Source organism: Hyla sarda, unplaced genomic scaffold, assembly GCF_029499605.1.
Source record: "Hyla sarda isolate aHylSar1 unplaced genomic scaffold, aHylSar1.hap1 scaffold_2050, whole genome shotgun sequence".
NCBI classification, from domain to species: Eukaryota; Metazoa; Chordata; class Amphibia; order Anura; family Hylidae; genus Hyla; species Hyla sarda.
In genome coordinates this window covers 1-25,673 of record NW_026608714.1, presented here as the reverse complement: position 1 = coordinate 25,673, position 25,673 = coordinate 1, and the positions used below count along the sequence as shown (strand labels likewise).

Below are 25,673 nucleotides of genomic sequence, written 5' to 3'. Positions count from 1 at the left end.
CCCCCCTCTGTGCGGTTACCCTGGCAAGCCATGTGTTGCGGGGGTATAGCTCAGTGGTAGAGCATTTGACTGCAGATCAAGAGGTCCTTGGCTCAAATCCGAGTGCCCCCTAACACACATTTTTTTTGCTTTACGACTTAACCATATCCCACATATGTAGTGGGGGGGGGGGAGGCGACATAGGAAGAAGGTTGTTGGTGTGGAAGTGAGTGGCCCTGGGTGGTGGGGTGAAGGGCTGGAGGCAGTGGTGGTAGTTGGTGTGAAGGGCTGGAGGCAACGTTGAGGTACAAACAAGCCACATGTTGTGGGGCTGAAGCTCAGTGGTAGAGCATTTGACTGCATGTAAAGAGGTCCGAGTGCCCGTAACACACATTTTTTTTCTTTACAAGCTTAACCGTATCCCACATATGTAGTTTATTGCAGAAAATTAAAAATGTTGAGGTACAGATGAGCTGCATGTTGCGGGGGTATAGCTCAGTGGTAGAGCATTTGACTGCAGATCAAGAGGTCCTTGGTTCAAATCCGAGTGCCCCCTAACACACGCATGCTTTTTTTACAGCTTAACCACATCCTACATATGTTGTTTATAGCAGACCCCCACTAGCTTTGCACTGCAAGATTTTGGTCGCCTCATCCAGTTGATGAGCAGCCACCCTGGAGCGCAGAGGTTCAAGAGGTCCTTGGTTCAAATACAAATGCCCGCTAATGCACAATTTTTTCTTGGTGGGGCATTGTGGTCAGACAGAAAAGAACCATAGAACTTCCTCTGTAGTATAAAGCAGCTGATAAGAGTAAAGAGCTTTAAATACAAGTCATTTACTAATCTGTCTAACTTTTTGGCACCAGTTAATGAAAAAAAAAAAAAAATTGACACACGAGTATCCCTTTAAGATCTACGAATGTAACTCTTTGATCTTTTTGTGGTTTGACAAAACTTACATCTAAGTTACATTTATAGATTGAACCCACCACCTTTACACTGTAAGGTGGCAAGGCTAACCACTTAGCATTCAGAGATCTTGACATAGCCAGTTGAGAGCTAGCTCCACCTTAGGTTGGAGTCCCCCCCCCCCTTTCCTCTGTGCAGTTGCTCTGTGTGCCAAAACAGGCCAAGACCTTGGTCGCCGCATATGCCTGACAAGCAGCTCCCACGGCATAGTGGTTAGAGCAGCCGCCTTGGAGCGAAGAGGTTGTGAGTTCGAATCCCGTCGAGACCCTGAAGATGACAGCTGTTAAAAGAGATGGATCGTGAGAACCTGGGATGTCTGGTGGATTGGAAGATATCGGTGGATGGACTGAGGCGAGGTGGATGTCAAGGAGAGCAGTTGTCAAGGTAAGTGGTTGGAGGAAGGTGTAGTTGTGGGGCATTGTGGAAGGTGGACTGAGGCGAGGAGGATGTCAAGGAGAGCAGTTGTCGAGGTAAGTGATTGGAGGAAGGTGTAGTTGTGGGGCATCGTGGAAGGTGGACTGAGGCGAGGAGGATGTCAAGGAGAGCAGTTGTCGAGGTGAGTGGTTAGAGGGCGTTGCGGAGGAAGGTGTAGTTGTGGGGCATTGTGGAAGGTGGTCCACTGCCTGGAATGGAGGATTCTAGGTTGGGGATCTGCCAAAAGTGGTGTTGTGTCTGTTGAAGCATGTGGGATGTTGAAAATAAAAAGATGGGGGATTTTATTTGCCTTTTTTTTGTTTTGTTTTTTTTTCACACCAACTACCACCACTGCCTCCACACCAACTACCACCACTGCCACCAGCCCTTCACACCAATTACCGGGACCACTCACTTCCACACCAACAACCTTCTTCCTATGGAACCTTCCCACCCACACCACCACCACTCATGGGATTGGAAGATATCGGTGCATGGATGGACTGAGGCGAGGTGGATGTCAGGAAGAGCGAAATGGAGAGCAATGTCCCTGAAGACCCTGGAGCATGTCGCTGGATGGACTGAGGCGAGGAGGATGTCAAGGAGAGCAGTTGTCGAGGTAAGTGGTTAGAGGGCGTTGCGGAGGAAGGTGTAGTTGTGGGGCATCGTGGAAGGTGGTCCACTGCCTGGAATGGAGGATTCTAGGTTGGGGATCTGCCAAAAGTGGTGTTGTGTCTGTCGAAGCATGTGGGATGTTGAAAATAAAAAGATGGGGGATTTTATTTGCCTTTTTTTTTTTTTATATCAAGAAAACCTCCTCTGCGATCCACCATTGCCTCCAGCCCTTCACACCAACTACCACCACTGCCTCCACACCAACTACCATCATTGCCACCAGCCCTTCACACCAACTACCACCCAGGAACCGGGACCACTCACTTCCACACCAACAACCTTCTTCCTATGGAACCTTCCCACCCACACTCACATACCAGCTACCACAGCCATCCACACCAGAGCTCCTTCTCCAACACCTTATGGGTGCCCAACCATCAACCACTTCACACACACACACACACACACACACACACACACACTCCTCCGCTTCCACACTCTGCTGCCACAATTTCTCCAAACGAGCTTCAGGGTGTTCACAGGACTTGAACTCACAACCTCTCTGCTCCAAGGCAGCAGCTCTAACCACTAGACCATGAGAGCTTCATGGAAACTGGCAAGGATGACTGTGGTCTTGGCCTGTTTTGACAAAATCATTTTTTTCCCCACCGGTTCATATACATTTGACTGGGACAGTACAGGCAAGCCGAGAGCTAGTTCGGACTTAGCTTCGAATCCCCCCTCTGTGCGGTTACCCTGGCAAGCCATGTGTTGCGGGGGTATAGCTCAGTGGTAGAGCATTTGACTGCAGATCAAGAGGTCCTTGGCTCAAATCCGAGTGCCCCCTAACACACATTTTTTTTGCTTTACGACTTAACCATATCCCACATATGTAGTGGGGGGGGGGAGGCGACATAGGAAGAAGGTTGTTGGTGTGGAAGTGAGTGGCCCTGGGTGGTGGGGTGAAGGGCTGGAGGCAGTGGTGGTAGTTGGTGTGAAGGGCTGGAGGCAACGTTGAGGTACAAACAAGCCACATGTTGTGGGGCTGAAGCTCAGTGGTAGAGCATTTGACTGCATGTAAAGAGGTCCGAGTGCCCGTAACACACATTTTTTTTCTTTACAAGCTTAACCGTATCCCACATATGTAGTTTATTGCAGAAAATTAAAAATGTTGAGGTACAGATGAGCTGCATGTTGCGGGGGTATAGCTCAGTGGTAGAGCATTTGACTGCAGATCAAGAGGTCCTTGGTTCAAATCCGAGTGCCCCCTAACACACGCATGCTTTTTTTACAGCTTAACCACATCCTACATATGTTGTTTATAGCAGACCCCCACTAGCTTTGCACTGCAAGATTTTGGTCGCCTCATCCAGTTGATGAGCAGCCACCCTGGAGCGCAGAGGTTCAAGAGGTCCTTGGTTCAAATACAAATGCCCGCTAATGCACAATTTTTTCTTGGTGGGGCATTGTGGTCAGACAGAAAAGAACCATAGAACTTCCTCTGTAGTATAAAGCAGCTGATAAGAGTAAAGAGCTTTAAATACAAGTCATTTACTAATCTGTCTAACTTTTTGGCACCAGTTAATTAAAAAAAAAAAAAAATTGACACACGAGTATCCCTTTAAGATCTACGAATGTAACTCTTTGATCTTTTTGTGGTTTGACAAAACTTACATCTAAGTTACATTTATAGATTGAACCCACCACCTTTACACTGTAAGGTGGCAAGGCTAACCACTTAGCATTCAGAGATCTTGACATAGCCAGTTGAGAGCTAGCTCCACCTTAGGTTGGAGTCCCCCCCCCCCCTTTCCTCTGTGCAGTTGCTCTGTGTGCCAAAACAGGCCAAGACCTTGGTCGCCGCATATGCCTGACAAGCAGCTCCCACGGCATAGTGGTTAGAGCAGCCGCCTTGGAGCGAAGAGGTTGTGAGTTCGAATCCCGTCGAGACCCTGAAGATGACAGCTGTTAAAAGAGATGGATCGTGAGAACCTGGGATGTCTGGTGGATTGGAAGATATCGGTGCATGGATGGACTGAGGCGAGGTGGATGTCAAGGAGAGCAGTTGTCAAGGTAAGTGGTTGGAGGAAGGTGTAGTTGTGGGGCATTGTGGAAGGTGGACTGAGGCGAGGAGGATGTCAAGGAGAGCAGTTGTCGAGGTAAGTGATTGGAGGAAGGTGTAGTTGTGGGGCATCGTGGAAGGTGGACTGAGGCGAGGAGGATGTCAAGGAGAGCAGTTGTCGAGGTGAGTGGTTAGAGGGCGTTGCGGAGGAAGGTGTAGTTGTGGGGCATCGTGGAAGGTGGTCCACTGCCTGGAATGGAGGATTCTAGGTTGGGGATCTGCCAAAAGTGGTGTTGTGTCTGTTGAAGCATGTGGGATGTTGAAAATAAAAAGATGGGGGATTTTATTTGCCTTTTTTTTGTTTTGTTTTTTTTTCACACCAACTACCACCACTGCCTCCACACCAACTACCACCACTGCCACCAGCCCTTCACACCAATTACCGGGACCACTCACTTCCACACCAACAACCTTCTTCCTATGGAACCTTCCCACCCACACCACCACCACTCATGGGATTGGAAGATATCGGTGCATGGATGGACTGAGGCGAGGTGGATGTCAGGAAGAGCGAAATGGAGAGCAATGTCCCTGAAGACCCTGGAGCATGTCGCTGGATGGACTGAGGCGAGGAGGATGTCAAGGAGAGCAGTTGTCGAGGTAAGTGGTTAGAGGGCGTTGCGGAGGAAGGTGTAGTTGTGGGGCATCGTGGAAGGTGGTCCACTGCCTGGAATGGAGGATTCTAGGTTGGGGATCTGCCAAAAGTGGTGTTGTGTCTGTCGAAGCATGTGGGATGTTGAAAATAAAAAGATGGGGGATTTTATTTGCCTTTTTTTTTTTTTATATCAAGAAAACCTCCTCTGCGATCCACCATTGCCTCCAGCCCTTCACACCAACTACCACCACTGCCTCCACACCAACTACCATCATTGCCACCAGCCCTTCACACCAACTACCACCCAGGAACCGGGACCACTCACTTCCACACCAACAACCTTCTTCCTATGGAACCTTCCCACCCACACTCACATACCAGCTACCACAGCCATCCACACCAGAGCTCCTTCTCCAACACCTTATGGGTGCCCAACCATCAACCACTTCACACACACACACACACACACACACACAGTCCTCCGCTTCCACACTCTGCTGCCACAATTTCTCCAAACGAGCTTCAGGGTGTTCACAGGACTTGAACTCACAACCTCTCTGCTCCAAGGCAGCAGCTCTAACCACTAGACCATGAGAGCTTCATGGAAACTGGCAAGGATGACTGTGGTCTTGGCCTGTTTTGACAAAATCATTTTTTTCCCCACCGGTTCATATACATTTGACTGGGACAGTACAGGCAAGCCGAGAGCTAGTTCGGACTTAGCTTCGAATCCCCCCTCTGTGCGGTTACCCTGGCAAGCCATGTGTTGCGGGGGTATAGCTCAGTGGTAGAGCATTTGACTGCAGATCAAGAGGTCCTTGGCTCAAATCCGAGTGCCCCCTAACACACATTTTTTTTGCTTTACGACTTAACCATATCCCACATATGTAGTGGGGGGGGGGAGGCGACATAGGAAGAAGGTTGTTGGTGTGGAAGTGAGTGGCCCTGGGTGGTGGGGTGAAGGGCTGGAGGCAGTGGTGGTAGTTGGTGTGAAGGGCTGGAGGCAACGTTGAGGTACAAACAAGCCACATGTTGTGGGGCTGAAGCTCAGTGGTAGAGCATTTGACTGCATGTAAAGAGGTCCGAGTGCCCGTAACACACATTTTTTTTCTTTACAAGCTTAACCGTATCCCACATATGTAGTTTATTGCAGAAAATTAAAAATGTTGAGGTACAGATGAGCTGCATGTTGCGGGGGTATAGCTCAGTGGTAGAGCATTTGACTGCAGATCAAGAGGTCCTTGGTTCAAATCCGAGTGCCCCCTAACACACGCATGCTTTTTTTACAGCTTAACCACATCCTACATATGTTGTTTATAGCAGACCCCCACTAGCTTTGCACTGCAAGATTTTGGTCGCCTCATCCAGTTGATGAGCAGCCACCCTGGAGCGCAGAGGTTCAAGAGGTCCTTGGTTCAAATACAAATGCCCGCTAATGCACAATTTTTTCTTGGTGGGGCATTGTGGTCAGACAGAAAAGAACCATAGAACTTCCTCTGTAGTATAAAGCAGCTGATAAGAGTAAAGAGCTTTAAATACAAGTCATTTACTAATCTGTCTAACTTTTTGGCACCAGTTAATTAAAAAAAAAAAAAAATTGACACACGAGTATCCCTTTAAGATCTACGAATGTAACTCTTTGATCTTTTTGTGGTTTGACAAAACTTACATCTAAGTTACATTTATAGATTGAACCCACCACCTTTACACTGTAAGGTGGCAAGGCTAACCACTTAGCATTCAGAGATCTTGACATAGCCAGTTGAGAGCTAGCTCCACCTTAGGTTGGAGTCCCCCCCCCCCCTTTCCTCTGTGCAGTTGCTCTGTGTGCCAAAACAGGCCAAGACCTTGGTCGCCGCATATGCCTGACAAGCAGCTCCCACGGCATAGTGGTTAGAGCAGCCGCCTTGGAGCGAAGAGGTTGTGAGTTCGAATCCCGTCGAGACCCTGAAGATGACAGCTGTTAAAAGAGATGGATCGTGAGAACCTGGGATGTCTGGTGGATTGGAAGATATCGGTGCATGGATGGACTGAGGCGAGGTGGATGTCAAGGAGAGCAGTTGTCAAGGTAAGTGGTTGGAGGAAGGTGTAGTTGTGGGGCATTGTGGAAGGTGGACTGAGGCGAGGAGGATGTCAAGGAGAGCAGTTGTCGAGGTAAGTGATTGGAGGAAGGTGTAGTTGTGGGGCATCGTGGAAGGTGGACTGAGGCGAGGAGGATGTCAAGGAGAGCAGTTGTCGAGGTGAGTGGTTAGAGGGCGTTGCGGAGGAAGGTGTAGTTGTGGGGCATTGTGGAAGGTGGTCCACTGCCTGGAATGGAGGATTCTAGGTTGGGGATCTGCCAAAAGTGGTGTTGTGTCTGTTGAAGCATGTGGGATGTTGAAAATAAAAAGATGGGGGATTTTATTTGCCTTTTTTTTGTTTTGTTTTTTTTTCACACCAACTACCACCACTGCCTCCACACCAACTACCACCACTGCCACCAGCCCTTCACACCAATTACCGGGACCACTCACTTCCACACCAACAACCTTCTTCCTATGGAACCTTCCCACCCACACCACCACCACTCATGGGATTGGAAGATATCGGTGCATGGATGGACTGAGGCGAGGTGGATGTCAGGAAGAGCGAAATGGAGAGCAATGTCCCTGAAGACCCTGGAGCATGTCGCTGGATGGACTGAGGCGAGGAGGATGTCAAGGAGAGCAGTTGTCGAGGTAAGTGGTTAGAGGGCGTTGCGGAGGAAGGTGTAGTTGTGGGGCATCGTGGAAGGTGGTCCACTGCCTGGAATGGAGGATTCTAGGTTGGGGATCTGCCAAAAGTGGTGTTGTGTCTGTCGAAGCATGTGGGATGTTGAAAATAAAAAGATGGGGGATTTTATTTGCCTTTTTTTTTTTTTATATCAAGAAAACCTCCTCTGCGATCCACCATTGCCTCCAGCCCTTCACACCAACTACCACCACTGCCTCCACACCAACTACCATCATTGCCACCAGCCCTTCACACCAACTACCACCCAGGAACCGGGACCACTCACTTCCACACCAACAACCTTCTTCCTATGGAACCTTCCCACCCACACTCACATACCAGCTACCACAGCCATCCACACCAGAGCTCCTTCTCCAACACCTTATGGGTGCCCAACCATCAACCACTTCACACACACACACACACACACACAGTCCTCCGCTTCCACACTCTGCTGCCACAATTTCTCCAAACGAGCTTCAGGGTGTTCACAGGACTTGAACTCACAACCTCTCTGCTCCAAGGCAGCAGCTCTAACCACTAGACCATGAGAGCTTCATGGAAACTGGCAAGGATGACTGTGGTCTTGGCCTGTTTTGACAAAATCATTTTTTTCCCCACCGGTTCATATACATTTGACTGGGACAGTACAGGCAAGCCGAGAGCTAGTTCGGACTTAGCTTCGAATCCCCCCTCTGTGCGGTTACCCTGGCAAGCCATGTGTTGCGGGGGTATAGCTCAGTGGTAGAGCATTTGACTGCAGATCAAGAGGTCCTTGGCTCAAATCCGAGTGCCCCCTAACACACATTTTTTTTGCTTTACGACTTAACCATATCCCACATATGTAGTGGGGGGGGGGAGGCGACATAGGAAGAAGGTTGTTGGTGTGGAAGTGAGTGGCCCTGGGTGGTGGGGTGAAGGGCTGGAGGCAGTGGTGGTAGTTGGTGTGAAGGGCTGGAGGCAACGTTGAGGTACAAACAAGCCACATGTTGTGGGGCTGAAGCTCAGTGGTAGAGCATTTGACTGCATGTAAAGAGGTCCGAGTGCCCGTAACACACATTTTTTTTCTTTACAAGCTTAACCGTATCCCACATATGTAGTTTATTGCAGAAAATTAAAAATGTTGAGGTACAGATGAGCTGCATGTTGCGGGGGTATAGCTCAGTGGTAGAGCATTTGACTGCAGATCAAGAGGTCCTTGGTTCAAATCCGAGTGCCCCCTAACACACGCATGCTTTTTTTACAGCTTAACCACATCCTACATATGTTGTTTATAGCAGACCCCCACTAGCTTTGCACTGCAAGATTTTGGTCGCCTCATCCAGTTGATGAGCAGCCACCCTGGAGCGCAGAGGTTCAAGAGGTCCTTGGTTCAAATACAAATGCCCGCTAATGCACAATTTTTTCTTGGTGGGGCATTGTGGTCAGACAGAAAAGAACCATAGAACTTCCTCTGTAGTATAAAGCAGCTGATAAGAGTAAAGAGCTTTAAATACAAGTCATTTACTAATCTGTCTAACTTTTTGGCACCAGTTAATTAAAAAAAAAAAAAAATTGACACACGAGTATCCCTTTAAGATCTACGAATGTAACTCTTTGATCTTTTTGTGGTTTGACAAAACTTACATCTAAGTTACATTTATAGATTGAACCCACCACCTTTACACTGTAAGGTGGCAAGGCTAACCACTTAGCATTCAGAGATCTTGACATAGCCAGTTGAGAGCTAGCTCCACCTTAGGTTGGAGTCCCCCCCCCCCCTTTCCTCTGTGCAGTTGCTCTGTGTGCCAAAACAGGCCAAGACCTTGGTCGCCGCATATGCCTGACAAGCAGCTCCCACGGCATAGTGGTTAGAGCAGCCGCCTTGGAGCGAAGAGGTTGTGAGTTCGAATCCCGTCGAGACCCTGAAGATGACAGCTGTTAAAAGAGATGGATCGTGAGAACCTGGGATGTCTGGTGGATTGGAAGATATCGGTGCATGGATGGACTGAGGCGAGGTGGATGTCAAGGAGAGCAGTTGTCAAGGTAAGTGGTTGGAGGAAGGTGTAGTTGTGGGGCATTGTGGAAGGTGGACTGAGGCGAGGAGGATGTCAAGGAGAGCAGTTGTCGAGGTAAGTGATTGGAGGAAGGTGTAGTTGTGGGGCATCGTGGAAGGTGGACTGAGGCGAGGAGGATGTCAAGGAGAGCAGTTGTCGAGGTGAGTGGTTAGAGGGCGTTGCGGAGGAAGGTGTAGTTGTGGGGCATTGTGGAAGGTGGTCCACTGCCTGGAATGGAGGATTCTAGGTTGGGGATCTGCCAAAAGTGGTGTTGTGTCTGTTGAAGCATGTGGGATGTTGAAAATAAAAAGATGGGGGATTTTATTTGCCTTTTTTTTGTTTTGTTTTTTTTTCACACCAACTACCACCACTGCCTCCACACCAACTACCACCACTGCCACCAGCCCTTCACACCAATTACCGGGACCACTCACTTCCACACCAACAACCTTCTTCCTATGGAACCTTCCCACCCACACCACCACCACTCATGGGATTGGAAGATATCGGTGCATGGATGGACTGAGGCGAGGTGGATGTCAGGAAGAGCGAAATGGAGAGCAATGTCCCTGAAGACCCTGGAGCATGTCGCTGGATGGACTGAGGCGAGGAGGATGTCAAGGAGAGCAGTTGTCGAGGTAAGTGGTTAGAGGGCGTTGCGGAGGAAGGTGTAGTTGTGGGGCATCGTGGAAGGTGGTCCACTGCCTGGAATGGAGGATTCTAGGTTGGGGATCTGCCAAAAGTGGTGTTGTGTCTGTCGAAGCATGTGGGATGTTGAAAATAAAAAGATGGGGGATTTTATTTGCCTTTTTTTTTTTTTATATCAAGAAAACCTCCTCTGCGATCCACCATTGCCTCCAGCCCTTCACACCAACTACCACCACTGCCTCCACACCAACTACCATCATTGCCACCAGCCCTTCACACCAACTACCACCCAGGAACCGGGACCACTCACTTCCACACCAACAACCTTCTTCCTATGGAACCTTCCCACCCACACTCACATACCAGCTACCACAGCCATCCACACCAGAGCTCCTTCTCCAACACCTTATGGGTGCCCAACCATCAACCACTTCACACACACACACACACACACACACACACAGTCCTCCGCTTCCACACTCTGCTGCCACAATTTCTCCAAACGAGCTTCAGGGTGTTCACAGGACTTGAACTCACAACCTCTCTGCTCCAAGGCAGCAGCTCTAACCACTAGACCATGAGAGCTTCATGGAAACTGGCAAGGATGACTGTGGTCTTGGCCTGTTTTGACAAAATCATTTTTTTCCCCACCGGTTCATATACATTTGACTGGGACAGTACAGGCAAGCCGAGAGCTAGTTCGGACTTAGCTTCGAATCCCCCCTCTGTGCGGTTACCCTGGCAAGCCATGTGTTGCGGGGGTATAGCTCAGTGGTAGAGCATTTGACTGCAGATCAAGAGGTCCTTGGCTCAAATCCGAGTGCCCCCTAACACACATTTTTTTTGCTTTACGACTTAACCATATCCCACATATGTAGTGGGGGGGGGGGAGGCGACATAGGAAGAAGGTTGTTGGTGTGGAAGTGAGTGGCCCTGGGTGGTGGGGTGAAGGGCTGGAGGCAGTGGTGGTAGTTGGTGTGAAGGGCTGGAGGCAACGTTGAGGTACAAACAAGCCACATGTTGTGGGGCTGAAGCTCAGTGGTAGAGCATTTGACTGCATGTAAAGAGGTCCGAGTGCCCGTAACACACATTTTTTTTCTTTACAAGCTTAACCGTATCCCACATATGTAGTTTATTGCAGAAAATTAAAAATGTTGAGGTACAGATGAGCTGCATGTTGCGGGGGTATAGCTCAGTGGTAGAGCATTTGACTGCAGATCAAGAGGTCCTTGGTTCAAATCCGAGTGCCCCCTAACACACGCATGCTTTTTTTTACAGCTTAACCACATCCTACATATGTTGTTTATAGCAGACCCCCACTAGCTTTGCACTGCAAGATTTTGGTCGCCTCATCCAGTTGATGAGCAGCCACCCTGGAGCGCAGAGGTTCAAGAGGTCCTTGGTTCAAATACAAATGCCCGCTAATGCACAATTTTTTCTTGGTGGGGCATTGTGGTCAGACAGAAAAGAACCATAGAACTTCCTCTGTAGTATAAAGCAGCTGATAAGAGTAAAGAGCTTTAAATACAAGTCATTTACTAATCTGTCTAACTTTTTGGCACCAGTTAATGAAAAAAAAAAAAAAATTGACACACGAGTATCCCTTTAAGATCTACGAATGTAACTCTTTGATCTTTTTGTGGTTTGACAAAACTTACATCTAAGTTACATTTATAGATTGAACCCACCACCTTTACACTGTAAGGTGGCAAGGCTAACCACTTAGCATTCAGAGATCTTGACATAGCCAGTTGAGAGCTAGCTCCACCTTAGGTTGGAGTCCCCCCCCCCCTTTCCTCTGTGCAGTTGCTCTGTGTGCCAAAACAGGCCAAGACCTTGGTCGCCGCATATGCCTGACAAGCAGCTCCCACGGCATAGTGGTTAGAGCAGCCGCCTTGGAGCGAAGAGGTTGTGAGTTCGAATCCCGTCGAGACCCTGAAGATGACAGCTGTTAAAAGAGATGGATCGTGAGAACCTGGGATGTCTGGTGGATTGGAAGATATCGGTGCATGGATGGACTGAGGCGAGGTGGATGTCAAGGAGAGCAGTTGTCAAGGTAAGTGGTTGGAGGAAGGTGTAGTTGTGGGGCATTGTGGAAGGTGGACTGAGGCGAGGAGGATGTCAAGGAGAGCAGTTGTCGAGGTAAGTGATTGGAGGAAGGTGTAGTTGTGGGGCATCGTGGAAGGTGGACTGAGGCGAGGAGGATGTCAAGGAGAGCAGTTGTCGAGGTGAGTGGTTAGAGGGCGTTGCGGAGGAAGGTGTAGTTGTGGGGCATTGTGGAAGGTGGTCCACTGCCTGGAATGGAGGATTCTAGGTTGGGGATCTGCCAAAAGTGGTGTTGTGTCTGTTGAAGCATGTGGGATGTTGAAAATAAAAAGATGGGGGATTTTATTTGCCTTTTTTTTGTTTTGTTTTTTTTTCACACCAACTACCACCACTGCCTCCACACCAACTACCACCACTGCCACCAGCCCTTCACACCAATTACCGGGACCACTCACTTCCACACCAACAACCTTCTTCCTATGGAACCTTCCCACCCACACCACCACCACTCATGGGATTGGAAGATATCGGTGCATGGATGGACTGAGGCGAGGTGGATGTCAGGAAGAGCGAAATGGAGAGCAATGTCCCTGAAGACCCTGGAGCATGTCGCTGGATGGACTGAGGCGAGGAGGATGTCAAGGAGAGCAGTTGTCGAGGTAAGTGGTTAGAGGGCGTTGCGGAGGAAGGTGTAGTTGTGGGGCATCGTGGAAGGTGGTCCACTGCCTGGAATGGAGGATTCTAGGTTGGGGATCTGCCAAAAGTGGTGTTGTGTCTGTCGAAGCATGTGGGATGTTGAAAATAAAAAGATGGGGGATTTTATTTGCCTTTTTTTTTTTTTATATCAAGAAAACCTCCTCTGCGATCCACCATTGCCTCCAGCCCTTCACACCAACTACCACCACTGCCTCCACACCAACTACCATCATTGCCACCAGCCCTTCACACCAACTACCACCCAGGAACCGGGACCACTCACTTCCACACCAACAACCTTCTTCCTATGGAACCTTCCCACCCACACTCACATACCAGCTACCACAGCCATCCACACCAGAGCTCCTTCTCCAACACCTTATGGGTGCCCAACCATCAACCACTTCACACACACACACACACACACACAGTCCTCCGCTTCCACACTCTGCTGCCACAATTTCTCCAAACGAGCTTCAGGGTGTTCACAGGACTTGAACTCACAACCTCTCTGCTCCAAGGCAGCAGCTCTAACCACTAGACCATGAGAGCTTCATGGAAACTGGCAAGGATGACTGTGGTCTTGGCCTGTTTTGACAAAATCATTTTTTTCCCCACCGGTTCATATACATTTGACTGGGACAGTACAGGCAAGCCGAGAGCTAGTTCGGACTTAGCTTCGAATCCCCCCTCTGTGCGGTTACCCTGGCAAGCCATGTGTTGCGGGGGTATAGCTCAGTGGTAGAGCATTTGACTGCAGATCAAGAGGTCCTTGGCTCAAATCCGAGTGCCCCCTAACACACATTTTTTTTGCTTTACGACTTAACCATATCCCACATATGTAGTGGGGGGGGGGAGGCGACATAGGAAGAAGGTTGTTGGTGTGGAAGTGAGTGGCCCTGGGTGGTGGGGTGAAGGGCTGGAGGCAGTGGTGGTAGTTGGTGTGAAGGGCTGGAGGCAACGTTGAGGTACAAACAAGCCACATGTTGTGGGGCTGAAGCTCAGTGGTAGAGCATTTGACTGCATGTAAAGAGGTCCGAGTGCCCGTAACACACATTTTTTTTCTTTACAAGCTTAACCGTATCCCACATATGTAGTTTATTGCAGAAAATTAAAAATGTTGAGGTACAGATGAGCTGCATGTTGCGGGGGTATAGCTCAGTGGTAGAGCATTTGACTGCAGATCAAGAGGTCCTTGGTTCAAATCCGAGTGCCCCCTAACACACGCATGCTTTTTTTACAGCTTAACCACATCCTACATATGTTGTTTATAGCAGACCCCCACTAGCTTTGCACTGCAAGATTTTGGTCGCCTCATCCAGTTGATGAGCAGCCACCCTGGAGCGCAGAGGTTCAAGAGGTCCTTGGTTCAAATACAAATGCCCGCTAATGCACAATTTTTTCTTGGTGGGGCATTGTGGTCAGACAGAAAAGAACCATAGAACTTCCTCTGTAGTATAAAGCAGCTGATAAGAGTAAAGAGCTTTAAATACAAGTCATTTACTAATCTGTCTAACTTTTTGGCACCAGTTAATTAAAAAAAAAAAAAAATTGACACACGAGTATCCCTTTAAGATCTACGAATGTAACTCTTTGATCTTTTTGTGGTTTGACAAAACTTACATCTAAGTTACATTTATAGATTGAACCCACCACCTTTACACTGTAAGGTGGCAAGGCTAACCACTTAGCATTCAGAGATCTTGACATAGCCAGTTGAGAGCTAGCTCCACCTTAGGTTGGAGTCCCCCCCCCCCCTTTCCTCTGTGCAGTTGCTCTGTGTGCCAAAACAGGCCAAGACCTTGGTCGCCGCATATGCCTGACAAGCAGCTCCCACGGCATAGTGGTTAGAGCAGCCGCCTTGGAGCGAAGAGGTTGTGAGTTCGAATCCCGTCGAGACCCTGAAGATGACAGCTGTTAAAAGAGATGGATCGTGAGAACCTGGGATGTCTGGTGGATTGGAAGATATCGGTGGATGGACTGAGGCGAGGTGGATGTCAAGGAGAGCAGTTGTCAAGGTAAGTGGTTGGAGGAAGGTGTAGTTGTGGGGCATTGTGGAAGGTGGACTGAGGCGAGGAGGATGTCAAGGAGAGCAGTTGTCGAGGTAAGTGATTGGAGGAAGGTGTAGTTGTGGGGCATCGTGGAAGGTGGACTGAGGCGAGGAGGATGTCAAGGAGAGCAGTTGTCGAGGTGAGTGGTTAGAGGGCGTTGCGGAGGAAGGTGTAGTTGTGGGGCATTGTGGAAGGTGGTCCACTGCCTGGAATGGAGGATTCTAGGTTGGGGATCTGCCAAAAGTGGTGTTGTGTCTGTTGAAGCATGTGGGATGTTGAAAATAAAAAGATGGGGGATTTTATTTGCCTTTTTTTTGTTTTGTTTTTTTTTCACACCAACTACCACCACTGCCTCCACACCAACTACCACCACTGCCACCAGCCCTTCACACCAATTACCGGGACCACTCACTTCCACACCAACAACCTTCTTCCTATGGAACCTTCCCACCCACACCACCACCACTCATGGGATTGGAAGATATCGGTGCATGGATGGACTGAGGCGAGGTGGATGTCAGGAAGAGCGAAATGGAGAGCAATGTCCCTGAAGACCCTGGAGCATGTCGCTGGATGGACTGAGGCGAGGAGGATGTCAAGGAGAGCAGTTGTCGAGGTAAGTGGTTAGAGGGCGTTGCGGAGGAAGGTGTAGTTGTGGGGCATCGTGGAAGGTGGTCCACTGCCTGGAATGGAGGATTCTAGGTTGGGGATCTGCCAAAAGTGGTGTTGTGTCTGTCGAAGCATGTGGGATGTTGAAAATAAAAAGATGGGGGATTTTATTTGCCTTTTTTTTTTTTTATATCAAGAAAACCTCCTCTGCGATCCACCATTGCCTCCAGCCCTTCACACCAACTACCACCACTGCCTCCACACCAACTACCATCATTGCCACCAGCCCTTCACACCAACTACCACCCAGGAACCGGGACCACTCACTTCCACACCAACAACCTTCTTCCTATGGAACCTTCCCACCCACACTCACATACCAGCTACCACAGCCATCCACACCAGAGCTCCTTCTCCAACACCTTATGGGTGCCCAACCATCAACCACTTCACACACACACACACACACACACACACACACACACACACACAGTCCTCCGCTTCCACACTCTGCTGCCACAATTTCTCCAAACGAGCTTCAGGGTGTTCACAGGACTTGAACTCACAACCTCTCTGCTCCAAGGCAGCAGCTCTAACCACTAGACCATGAGAGCTTCATGGAAACTGGCAAGGATGACTGTGGTCTTGGCCTGTTTTGACAAAATCATTTTTTTCCCCACCGGTTCATATACATTTGACTGGGACAGTACAGGCAAGCCGAGAGCTAGTTCGGACTTAGCTTCGAATCCCCCCTCTGTGCGGTTACCCTGGCAAGCCATGTGTTGCGGGGGTATAGCTCAGTGGTAGAGCATTTGACTGCAGATCAAGAGGTCCTTGGCTCAAATCCGAGTGCCCCCTAACACACATTTTTTTTGCTTTACGACTTAACCATATCCCACATATGTAGTGGGGGGGGGGAGGCGACATAGGAAGAAGGTTGTTGGTGTGGAAGTGAGTGGCCCTGGGTGGTGGGGTGAAGGGCTGGAGGCAGTGGTGGTAGTTGGTGTGAAGGGCTGGAGGCAACGTTGAGGTACAAACAAGCCACATGTTGTGGGGCTGAAGCTCAGTGGTAGAGCATTTGACTGCATGTAAAGAGGTCCGAGTGCCCGTAACACACATTTTTTTTCTTTACAAGCTTAACCGTATCCCACATATGTAGTTTATTGCAGAAAATTAAAAATGTTGAGGTACAGATGAGCTGCATGTTGCGGGGGTATAGCTCAGTGGTAGAGCATTTGACTGCAGATCAAGAGGTCCTTGGTTCAAATCCGAGTGCCCCCTAACACACGCATGCTTTTTTTACAGCTTAACCACATCCTACATATGTTGTTTATAGCAGACCCCCACTAGCTTTGCACTGCAAGATTTTGGTCGCCTCATCCAGTTGATGAGCAGCCACCCTGGAGCGCAGAGGTTCAAGAGGTCCTTGGTTCAAATACAAATGCCCGCTAATGCACAATTTTTTCTTGGTGGGGCATTGTGGTCAGACAGAAAAGAACCATAGAACTTCCTCTGTAGTATAAAGCAGCTGATAAGAGTAAAGAGCTTTAAATACAAGTCATTTACTAATCTGTCTAACTTTTTGGCACCAGTTAATTAAAAAAAAAAAAAAATTGACACACGAGTATCCCTTTAAGATCTACGAATGTAACTCTTTGATCTTTTTGTGGTTTGACAAAACTTACATCTAAGTTACATTTATAGATTGAACCCACCACCTTTACACTGTAAGGTGGCAAGGCTAACCACTTAGCATTCAGAGATCTTGACATAGCCAGTTGAGAGCTAGCTCCACCTTAGGTTGGAGTCCCCCCCCCCCTTTCCTCTGTGCAGTTGCTCTGTGTGCCAAAACAGGCCAAGACCTTGGTCGCCGCATATGCCTGACAAGCAGCTCCCACGGCATAGTGGTTAGAGCAGCCGCCTTGGAGCGAAGAGGTTGTGAGTTCGAATCCCGTCGAGACCCTGAAGATGACAGCTGTTAAAAGAGATGGATCGTGAGAACCTGGGATGTCTGGTGGATTGGAAGATATCGGTGCATGGATGGACTGAGGCGAGGTGGATGTCAAGGAGAGCAGTTGTCAAGGTAAGTGGTTGGAGGAAGGTGTAGTTGTGGGGCATTGTGGAAGGTGGACTGAGGCGAGGAGGATGTCAAGGAGAGCAGTTGTCGAGGTAAGTGATTGGAGGAAGGTGTAGTTGTGGGGCATCGTGGAAGGTGGACTGAGGCGAGGAGGATGTCAAGGAGAGCAGTTGTCGAGGTGAGTGGTTAGAGGGCGTTGCGGAGGAAGGTGTAGTTGTGGGGCATCGTGGAAGGTGGTCCACTGCCTGGAATGGAGGATTCTAGGTTGGGGATCTGCCAAAAGTGGTGTTGTGTCTGTTGAAGCATGTGGGATGTTGAAAATAAAAAGATGGGGGATTTTATTTGCCTTTTTTTTGTTTTGTTTTTTTTTCACACCAACTACCACCACTGCCTCCACACCAACTACCACCACTGCCACCAGCCCTTCACACCAATTACCGGGACCACTCACTTCCACACCAACAACCTTCTTCCTATGGAACCTTCCCACCCACACCACCACCACTCATGGGATTGGAAGATATCGGTGCATGGATGGACTGAGGCGAGGTGGATGTCAGGAAGAGCGAAATGGAGAGCAATGTCCCTGAAGACCCTGGAGCATGTCGCTGGATGGACTGAGGCGAGGAGGATGTCAAGGAGAGCAGTTGTCGAGGTAAGTGGTTAGAGGGCGTTGCGGAGGAAGGTGTAGTTGTGGGGCATCGTGGAAGGTGGTCCACTGCCTGGAATGGAGGATTCTAGGTTGGGGATCTGCCAAAAGTGGTGTTGTGTCTGTCGAAGCATGTGGGATGTTGAAAATAAAAAGATGGGGGATTTTATTTGCCTTTTTTTTTTTTTATATCAAGAAAACCTCCTCTGCGATCCACCATTGCCTCCAGCCCTTCACACCAACTACCACCACTGCCTCCACACCAACTACCATCATTGCCACCAGCCCTTCACACCAACTACCACCCAGGAACCGGGACCACTCACTTCCACACCAACAACCTTCTTCCTATGGAACCTTCCCACCCACACTCACATACCAGCTACCACAGCCATCCACACCAGAGCTCCTTCTCCAACACCTTATGGGTGCCCAACCATCAACCACTTCACACACACACACACACACACACACAGTCCTCCGCTTCCACACTCTGCTGCCACAATTTCTCCAAACGAGCTTCAGGGTGTTCACAGGACTTGAACTCACAACCTCTCTGCTCCAAGGCAGCAGCTCTAACCACTAGACCATGAGAGCTTCATGGAAACTGGCAAGGATGACTGTGGTCTTGGCCTGTTTTGACAAAATCATTTTTTTCCCCACCGGTTCATATACATTTGACTGGGACAGTACAGGCAAGCCGAGAGCTAGTTCGGACTTAGCTTCGAATCCCCCCTCTGTGCGGTTACCCTGGCAAGCCATGTGTTGCGGGGGTATAGCTCAGTGGTAGAGCATTTGACTGCAGATCAAGAGGTCCTTGGCTCAAATCCGAGTGCCCCCTAACACACATTTTTTTTGCTTTACGACTTAACCATATCCCACATATGTAGTGGGGGGGGGGAGGCGACATAGGAAGAAGGTTGTTGGTGTGGAAGTGAGTGGCCCTGGGTGGTGGGGTGAAGGGCTGGAGGCAGTGGTGGTAGTTGGTGTGAAGGGCTGGAGGCAACGTTGAGGTACAAACAAGCCACATGTTGTGGGGCTGAAGCTCAGTGGTAGAGCATTTGACTGCATGTAAAGAGGTCCGAGTGCCCGTAACACACATTTTTTTTTCTTTACAAGCTTAACCGTATCCCACATATGTAGTTTATTGCAGAAAATTAAAAATGTTGAGGTACAGATGAGCTGCATGTTGCGGGGGTATAGCTCAGTGGTAGAGCATTTGACTGCAGATCAAGAGGTCCTTGGTTCAAATCCGAGTGCCCCCTAACACACGCATGCTTTTTTTACAGCTTAACCACATCCTACATATGTTGTTTATAGCAGACCCCCACTAGCTTTGCACTGCAAGATTTTGGTCGCCTCATCCAGTTGATGAGCAGCCACCCTGGAGCGCAGAGGTTCAAGAGGTCCTTGGTTCAAATACAAATGCCCGCTAATGCACAATTTTTTCTTGGTGGGGCATTGTGGTCAGACAGAAAAGAACCATAGAACTTCCTCTGTAGTATAAAGCAGCTGATAAGAGTAAAGAGCTTTAAATACAAGTCATTTACTAATCTGTCTAACTTTTTGGCACCAGTTAATTAAAAAAAAAAAAAAATTGACACACGAGTATCCCTTTAAGATCTACGAATGTAACTCTTTGATCTTTTTGTGGTTTGACAAAACTTACATCTAAGTTACATTTATAGATTGAACCCACCACCTTTACACTGTAAGGTGGCAAGGCTAACCACTTAGCATTCAGAGATCTTGACATAGCCAGTTGAGAGCTAGCTCCACCTTAGGTTGGAGTCCCCCCCCCCCCTTTCCTCTGTGCAGTTGCTCTGTGTGCCAAAACAGGCCAAGACCTTGGTCGCCGCATATGCCTGACAAGCAGCTCCCACGGCATAGTGGTTAGAGCAGCCGCCTTGGAGCGAAGAGGTTGTGAGTTCGAATCCCGTCGAGACCCTGAAGATGACAGCTGTTAAAAGAGATGGATCGTGAGAACCTGGGATGTCTGGTGGATTGGAAGATATCGGTGGATGGACTGAGGCGAGGTGGATGTCAAGGAGAGCAGTTGTCAAGGTAAGTGGTTGGAGGAAGGTGTAGTTGTGGGGCATTGTGGAAGGTGGACTGAGGCGAGGAGGATGTCAAGGAGAGCAGTTGTCGAGGTAAGTGATTGGAGGAAGGTGTAGTTGTGGGGCATCGTGGAAGGTGGACTGAGGCGAGGAGGATGTCAAGGAGAGCAGTTGTCGAGGTGAGTGGTTAGAGGGCGTTGCGGAGGAAGGTGTAGTTGTGGGGCATTGTGGAAGGTGGTCCACTGCCTGGAATGGAGGATTCTAGGTTGGGGATCTGCCAAAAGTGGTGTTGTGTCTGTTGAAGCATGTGGGATGTTGAAAATAAAAAGATGGGGGATTTTATTTGCCTTTTTTTTGTTTTGTTTTTTTTTCACACCAACTACCACCACTGCCTCCACACCAACTACCACCACTGCCACCAGCCCTTCACACCAATTACCGGGACCACTCACTTCCACACCAACAACCTTCTTCCTATGGAACCTTCCCACCCACACCACCACCACTCATGGGATTGGAAGATATCGGTGCATGGATGGACTGAGGCGAGGTGGATGTCAGGAAGAGCGAAATGGAGAGCAATGTCCCTGAAGACCCTGGAGCATGTCGCTGGATGGACTGAGGCGAGGAGGATGTCAAGGAGAGCAGTTGTCGAGGTAAGTGGTTAGAGGGCGTTGCGGAGGAAGGTGTAGTTGTGGGGCATCGTGGAAGGTGGTCCACTGCCTGGAATGGAGGATTCTAGGTTGGGGATCTGCCAAAAGTGGTGTTGTGTCTGTCGAAGCATGTGGGATGTTGAAAATAAAAAGATGGGGGATTTTATTTGCCTTTTTTTTTTTTTATATCAAGAAAACCTCCTCTGCGATCCACCATTGCCTCCAGCCCTTCACACCAACTACCACCACTGCCTCCACACCAACTACCATCATTGCCACCAGCCCTTCACACCAACTACCACCCAGGAACCGGGACCACTCACTTCCACACCAACAACCTTCTTCCTATGGAACCTTCCCACCCACACTCACATACCAGCTACCACAGCCATCCACACCAGAGCTCCTTCTCCAACACCTTATGGGTGCCCAACCATCAACCACTTCACACACACACACACACACACACACACACACACACACACACACACAGTCCTCCGCTTCCACACTCTGCTGCCACAATTTCTCCAAACGAGCTTCAGGGTGTTCACAGGACTTGAACTCACAACCTCTCTGCTCCAAGGCAGCAGCTCTAACCACTAGACCATGAGAGCTTCATGGAAACTGGCAAGGATGACTGTGGTCTTGGCCTGTTTTGACAAAATCATTTTTTTCCCCACCGGTTCATATACATTTGACTGGGACAGTACAGGCAAGCCGAGAGCTAGTTCGGACTTAGCTTCGAATCCCCCCTCTGTGCGGTTACCCTGGCAAGCCATGTGTTGCGGGGGTATAGCTCAGTGGTAGAGCATTTGACTGCAGATCAAGAGGTCCTTGGCTCAAATCCGAGTGCCCCCTAACACACATTTTTTTTGCTTTACGACTTAACCATATCCCACATATGTAGTGGGGGGGGGGAGGCGACATAGGAAGAAGGTTGTTGGTGTGGAAGTGAGTGGCCCTGGGTGGTGGGGTGAAGGGCTGGAGGCAGTGGTGGTAGTTGGTGTGAAGGGCTGGAGGCAACGTTGAGGTACAAACAAGCCACATGTTGTGGGGCTGAAGCTCAGTGGTAGAGCATTTGACTGCATGTAAAGAGGTCCGAGTGCCCGTAACACACATTTTTTTTCTTTACAAGCTTAACCGTATCCCACATATGTAGTTTATTGCAGAAAATTAAAAATGTTGAGGTACAGATGAGCTGCATGTTGCGGGGGTATAGCTCAGTGGTAGAGCATTTGACTGCAGATCAAGAGGTCCTTGGTTCAAATCCGAGTGCCCCCTAACACACGCATGCTTTTTTTACAGCTTAACCACATCCTACATATGTTGTTTATAGCAGACCCCCACTAGCTTTGCACTGCAAGATTTTGGTCGCCTCATCCAGTTGATGAGCAGCCACCCTGGAGCGCAGAGGTTCAAGAGGTCCTTGGTTCAAATACAAATGCCCGCTAATGCACAATTTTTTCTTGGTGGGGCATTGTGGTCAGACAGAAAAGAACCATAGAACTTCCTCTGTAGTATAAAGCAGCTGATAAGAGTAAAGAGCTTTAAATACAAGTCATTTACTAATCTGTCTAACTTTTTGGCACCAGTTAATTAAAAAAAAAAAAAAATTGACACACGAGTATCCCTTTAAGATCTACGAATGTAACTCTTTGATCTTTTTGTGGTTTGACAAAACTTACATCTAAGTTACATTTATAGATTGAACCCACCACCTTTACACTGTAAGGTGGCAAGGCTAACCACTTAGCATTCAGAGATCTTGACATAGCCAGTTGAGAGCTAGCTCCACCTTAGGTTGGAGTCCCCCCCCCCCCTTTCCTCTGTGCAGTTGCTCTGTGTGCCAAAACAGGCCAAGACCTTGGTCGCCGCATATGCCTGACAAGCAGCTCCCACGGCATAGTGGTTAGAGCAGCCGCCTTGGAGCGAAGAGGTTGTGAGTTCGAATCCCGTCGAGACCCTGAAGATGACAGCTGTTAAAAGAGATGGATCGTGAGAACCTGGGATGTCTGGTGGATTGGAAGATATCGGTGCATGGATGGACTGAGGCGAGGTGGATGTCAAGGAGAGCAGTTGTCAAGGTAAGTGGTTGGAGGAAGGTGTAGTTGTGGGGCATTGTGGAAGGTGGACTGAGGCGAGGAGGATGTCAAGGAGAGCAGTTGTCGAGGTAAGTGATTGGAGGAAGGTGTAGTTGTGGGGCATCGTGGAAGGTGGACTGAGGCGAGGAGGATGTCAAGGAGAGCAGTTGTCGAGGTGAGTGGTTAGAGGGCGTTGCGGAGGAAGGTGTAGTTGTGGGGCATCGTGGAAGGTGGTCCACTGCCTGGAATGGAGGATTCTAGGTTGGGGATCTGCCAAAAGTGGTGTTGTGTCTGTTGAAGCATGTGGGATGTTGAAAATAAAAAGATGGGGGATTTTATTTGCCTTTTTTTTGTTTTGTTTTTTTTTCACACCAACTACCACCACTGCCTCCACACCAACTACCACCACTGCCACCAGCCCTTCACACCAATTACCGGGACCACTCACTTCCACACCAACAACCTTCTTCCTATGGAACCTTCCCACCCACACCACCACCACTCATGGGATTGGAAGATATCGGTGCATGGATGGACTGAGGCGAGGTGGATGTCAGGAAGAGCGAAATGGAGAGCAATGTCCCTGAAGACCCTGGAGCATGTCGCTGGATGGACTGAGGCGAGGAGGATGTCAAGGAGAGCAGTTGTCGAGGTAAGTGGTTAGAGGGCGTTGCGGAGGAAGGTGTAGTTGTGGGGCATCGTGGAAGGTGGTCCACTGCCTGGAATGGAGGATTCTAGGTTGGGGATCTGCCAAAAGTGGTGTTGTGTCTGTCGAAGCATGTGGGATGTTGAAAATAAAAAGATGGGGGATTTTATTTGCCTTTTTTTTTTTTTATATCAAGAAAACCTCCTCTGCGATCCACCATTGCCTCCAGCCCTTCACACCAACTACCACCACTGCCTCCACACCAACTACCATCATTGCCACCAGCCCTTCACACCAACTACCACCCAGGAACCGGGACCACTCACTTCCACACCAACAACCTTCTTCCTATGGAACCTTCCCACCCACACTCACATACCAGCTACCACAGCCATCCACACCAGAGCTCCTTCTCCAACACCTTATGGGTGCCCAACCATCAACCACTTCACACACACACACACACACACACACACACACACACACACACACACACACAGTCCTCCGCTTCCACACTCTGCTGCCACAATTTCTCCAAACGAGCTTCAGGGTGTTCACAGGACTTGAACTCACAACCTCTCTGCTCCAAGGCAGCAGCTCTAACCACTAGACCATGAGAGCTTCATGGAAACTGGCAAGGATGACTGTGGTCTTGGCCTGTTTTGACAAAATCATTTTTTTCCCCACCGGTTCATATACATTTGACTGGGACAGTACAGGCAAGCCGAGAGCTAGTTCGGACTTAGCTTCGAATCCCCCCTCTGTGCGGTTACCCTGGCAAGCCATGTGTTGCGGGGGTATAGCTCAGTGGTAGAGCATTTGACTGCAGATCAAGAGGTCCTTGGCTCAAATCCGAGTGCCCCCTAACACACATTTTTTTTGCTTTACGACTTAACCATATCCCACATATGTAGTGGGGGGGGGGAGGCGACATAGGAAGAAGGTTGTTGGTGTGGAAGTGAGTGGCCCTGGGTGGTGGGGTGAAGGGCTGGAGGCAGTGGTGGTAGTTGGTGTGAAGGGCTGGAGGCAACGTTGAGGTACAAACAAGCCACATGTTGTGGGGCTGAAGCTCAGTGGTAGAGCATTTGACTGCATGTAAAGAGGTCCGAGTGCCCATAACACACATTTTTTTTCTTTACAAGCTTAACCGTATCCCACATATGTAGTTTATTGCAGAAAATTAAAAATGTTGAGGTACAGATGAGCTGCATGTTGCGGGGGTATAGCTCAGTGGTAGAGCATTTGACTGCAGATCAAGAGGTCCTTGGTTCAAATCCGAGTGCCCCCTAACACACGCATGCTTTTTTTACAGCTTAACCACATCCTACATATGTTGTTTATAGCAGACCCCCACTAGCTTTGCACTGCAAGATTTTGGTCGCCTCATCCAGTTGATGAGCAGCCACCCTGGAGCGCAGAGGTTCAAGAGGTCCTTGGTTCAAATACAAATGCCCGCTAATGCACAATTTTTTCTTGGTGGGGCATTGTGGTCAGACAGAAAAGAACCATAGAACTTCCTCTGTAGTATAAAGCAGCTGATAAGAGTAAAGAGCTTTAAATACAAGTCATTTACTAATCTGTCTAACTTTTTGGCACCAGTTAATTAAAAAAAAAAAAAAATTGACACACGAGTATCCCTTTAAGATCTACGAATGTAACTCTTTGATCTTTTTGTGGTTTGACAAAACTTACATCTAAGTTACATTTATAGATTGAACCCACCACCTTTACACTGTAAAGTGGCAAGGCTAACCACTTAGCATTCAGAGATCTTGACATAGCCAGTTGAGAGCTAGCTCCACCTTAGGTTGGAGTCCCCCCCCCCCTTTCCTCTGTGCAGTTGCTCTGTGTGCCAAAACAGGCCAAGACCTTGGTCGCCGCATATGCCTGACAAGCAGCTCCCACGGCATAGTGGTTAGAGCAGCCGCCTTGGAGCGAAGAGGTTGTGAGTTCGAATCCCGTCGAGACCCTGAAGATG

General features: G+C 49.0%; 20 non-coding genes across 20 annotated transcripts; all 20 read left to right on the top strand.

Annotated features, from left to right (window-relative positions):
* The first annotated feature begins 39 nt into the window (after positions 1-39).
* TRNAC-GCA (transfer RNA cysteine (anticodon GCA)) lies at positions 40-111 on the top strand. Its single transcript has one exon. It is a non-coding gene; the product is annotated as a tRNA-Cys (tRNA).
* Positions 112-463: 352 nt separating this feature from the next.
* Positions 464-535, top strand: TRNAC-GCA (transfer RNA cysteine (anticodon GCA)). The gene has a single exon. It is a non-coding gene; the product is annotated as a tRNA-Cys (tRNA).
* Positions 536-2,753: 2,218 nt separating this feature from the next.
* On the top strand, positions 2,754-2,825 carry TRNAC-GCA (transfer RNA cysteine (anticodon GCA)). The gene has a single exon. It is a non-coding gene; the product is annotated as a tRNA-Cys (tRNA).
* A 351-nt stretch (positions 2,826-3,176) lies between these two features.
* TRNAC-GCA (transfer RNA cysteine (anticodon GCA)) lies at positions 3,177-3,248 on the top strand. The gene has a single exon. It is a non-coding gene; the product is annotated as a tRNA-Cys (tRNA).
* Positions 3,249-5,465: 2,217 nt separating this feature from the next.
* On the top strand, positions 5,466-5,537 carry TRNAC-GCA (transfer RNA cysteine (anticodon GCA)). The gene has a single exon. It is a non-coding gene; the product is annotated as a tRNA-Cys (tRNA).
* Positions 5,538-5,888: 351 nt separating this feature from the next.
* On the top strand, positions 5,889-5,960 carry TRNAC-GCA (transfer RNA cysteine (anticodon GCA)). The gene has a single exon. It is a non-coding gene; the product is annotated as a tRNA-Cys (tRNA).
* A 2,213-nt stretch (positions 5,961-8,173) lies between these two features.
* Positions 8,174-8,245, top strand: TRNAC-GCA (transfer RNA cysteine (anticodon GCA)). Its single transcript has one exon. It is a non-coding gene; the product is annotated as a tRNA-Cys (tRNA).
* Positions 8,246-8,596: 351 nt separating this feature from the next.
* TRNAC-GCA (transfer RNA cysteine (anticodon GCA)) lies at positions 8,597-8,668 on the top strand. Its single transcript has one exon. It is a non-coding gene; the product is annotated as a tRNA-Cys (tRNA).
* Positions 8,669-10,887: 2,219 nt separating this feature from the next.
* On the top strand, positions 10,888-10,959 carry TRNAC-GCA (transfer RNA cysteine (anticodon GCA)). The gene has a single exon. It is a non-coding gene; the product is annotated as a tRNA-Cys (tRNA).
* Positions 10,960-11,311: 352 nt separating this feature from the next.
* TRNAC-GCA (transfer RNA cysteine (anticodon GCA)) lies at positions 11,312-11,383 on the top strand. Its single transcript has one exon. It is a non-coding gene; the product is annotated as a tRNA-Cys (tRNA).
* Positions 11,384-13,596: 2,213 nt separating this feature from the next.
* On the top strand, positions 13,597-13,668 carry TRNAC-GCA (transfer RNA cysteine (anticodon GCA)). The gene has a single exon. It is a non-coding gene; the product is annotated as a tRNA-Cys (tRNA).
* A 351-nt stretch (positions 13,669-14,019) lies between these two features.
* Positions 14,020-14,091, top strand: TRNAC-GCA (transfer RNA cysteine (anticodon GCA)). Its single transcript has one exon. It is a non-coding gene; the product is annotated as a tRNA-Cys (tRNA).
* Positions 14,092-16,318: 2,227 nt separating this feature from the next.
* Positions 16,319-16,390, top strand: TRNAC-GCA (transfer RNA cysteine (anticodon GCA)). Its single transcript has one exon. It is a non-coding gene; the product is annotated as a tRNA-Cys (tRNA).
* A 351-nt stretch (positions 16,391-16,741) lies between these two features.
* Positions 16,742-16,813, top strand: TRNAC-GCA (transfer RNA cysteine (anticodon GCA)). The gene has a single exon. It is a non-coding gene; the product is annotated as a tRNA-Cys (tRNA).
* A 2,214-nt stretch (positions 16,814-19,027) lies between these two features.
* TRNAC-GCA (transfer RNA cysteine (anticodon GCA)) lies at positions 19,028-19,099 on the top strand. The gene has a single exon. It is a non-coding gene; the product is annotated as a tRNA-Cys (tRNA).
* Positions 19,100-19,451: 352 nt separating this feature from the next.
* On the top strand, positions 19,452-19,523 carry TRNAC-GCA (transfer RNA cysteine (anticodon GCA)). Its single transcript has one exon. It is a non-coding gene; the product is annotated as a tRNA-Cys (tRNA).
* Positions 19,524-21,754: 2,231 nt separating this feature from the next.
* TRNAC-GCA (transfer RNA cysteine (anticodon GCA)) lies at positions 21,755-21,826 on the top strand. Its single transcript has one exon. It is a non-coding gene; the product is annotated as a tRNA-Cys (tRNA).
* A 351-nt stretch (positions 21,827-22,177) lies between these two features.
* TRNAC-GCA (transfer RNA cysteine (anticodon GCA)) lies at positions 22,178-22,249 on the top strand. Its single transcript has one exon. It is a non-coding gene; the product is annotated as a tRNA-Cys (tRNA).
* A 2,239-nt stretch (positions 22,250-24,488) lies between these two features.
* Positions 24,489-24,560, top strand: TRNAC-GCA (transfer RNA cysteine (anticodon GCA)). Its single transcript has one exon. It is a non-coding gene; the product is annotated as a tRNA-Cys (tRNA).
* A 351-nt stretch (positions 24,561-24,911) lies between these two features.
* Positions 24,912-24,983, top strand: TRNAC-GCA (transfer RNA cysteine (anticodon GCA)). The gene has a single exon. It is a non-coding gene; the product is annotated as a tRNA-Cys (tRNA).
* Positions 24,984-25,673: the final 690 nt, after the last annotated feature.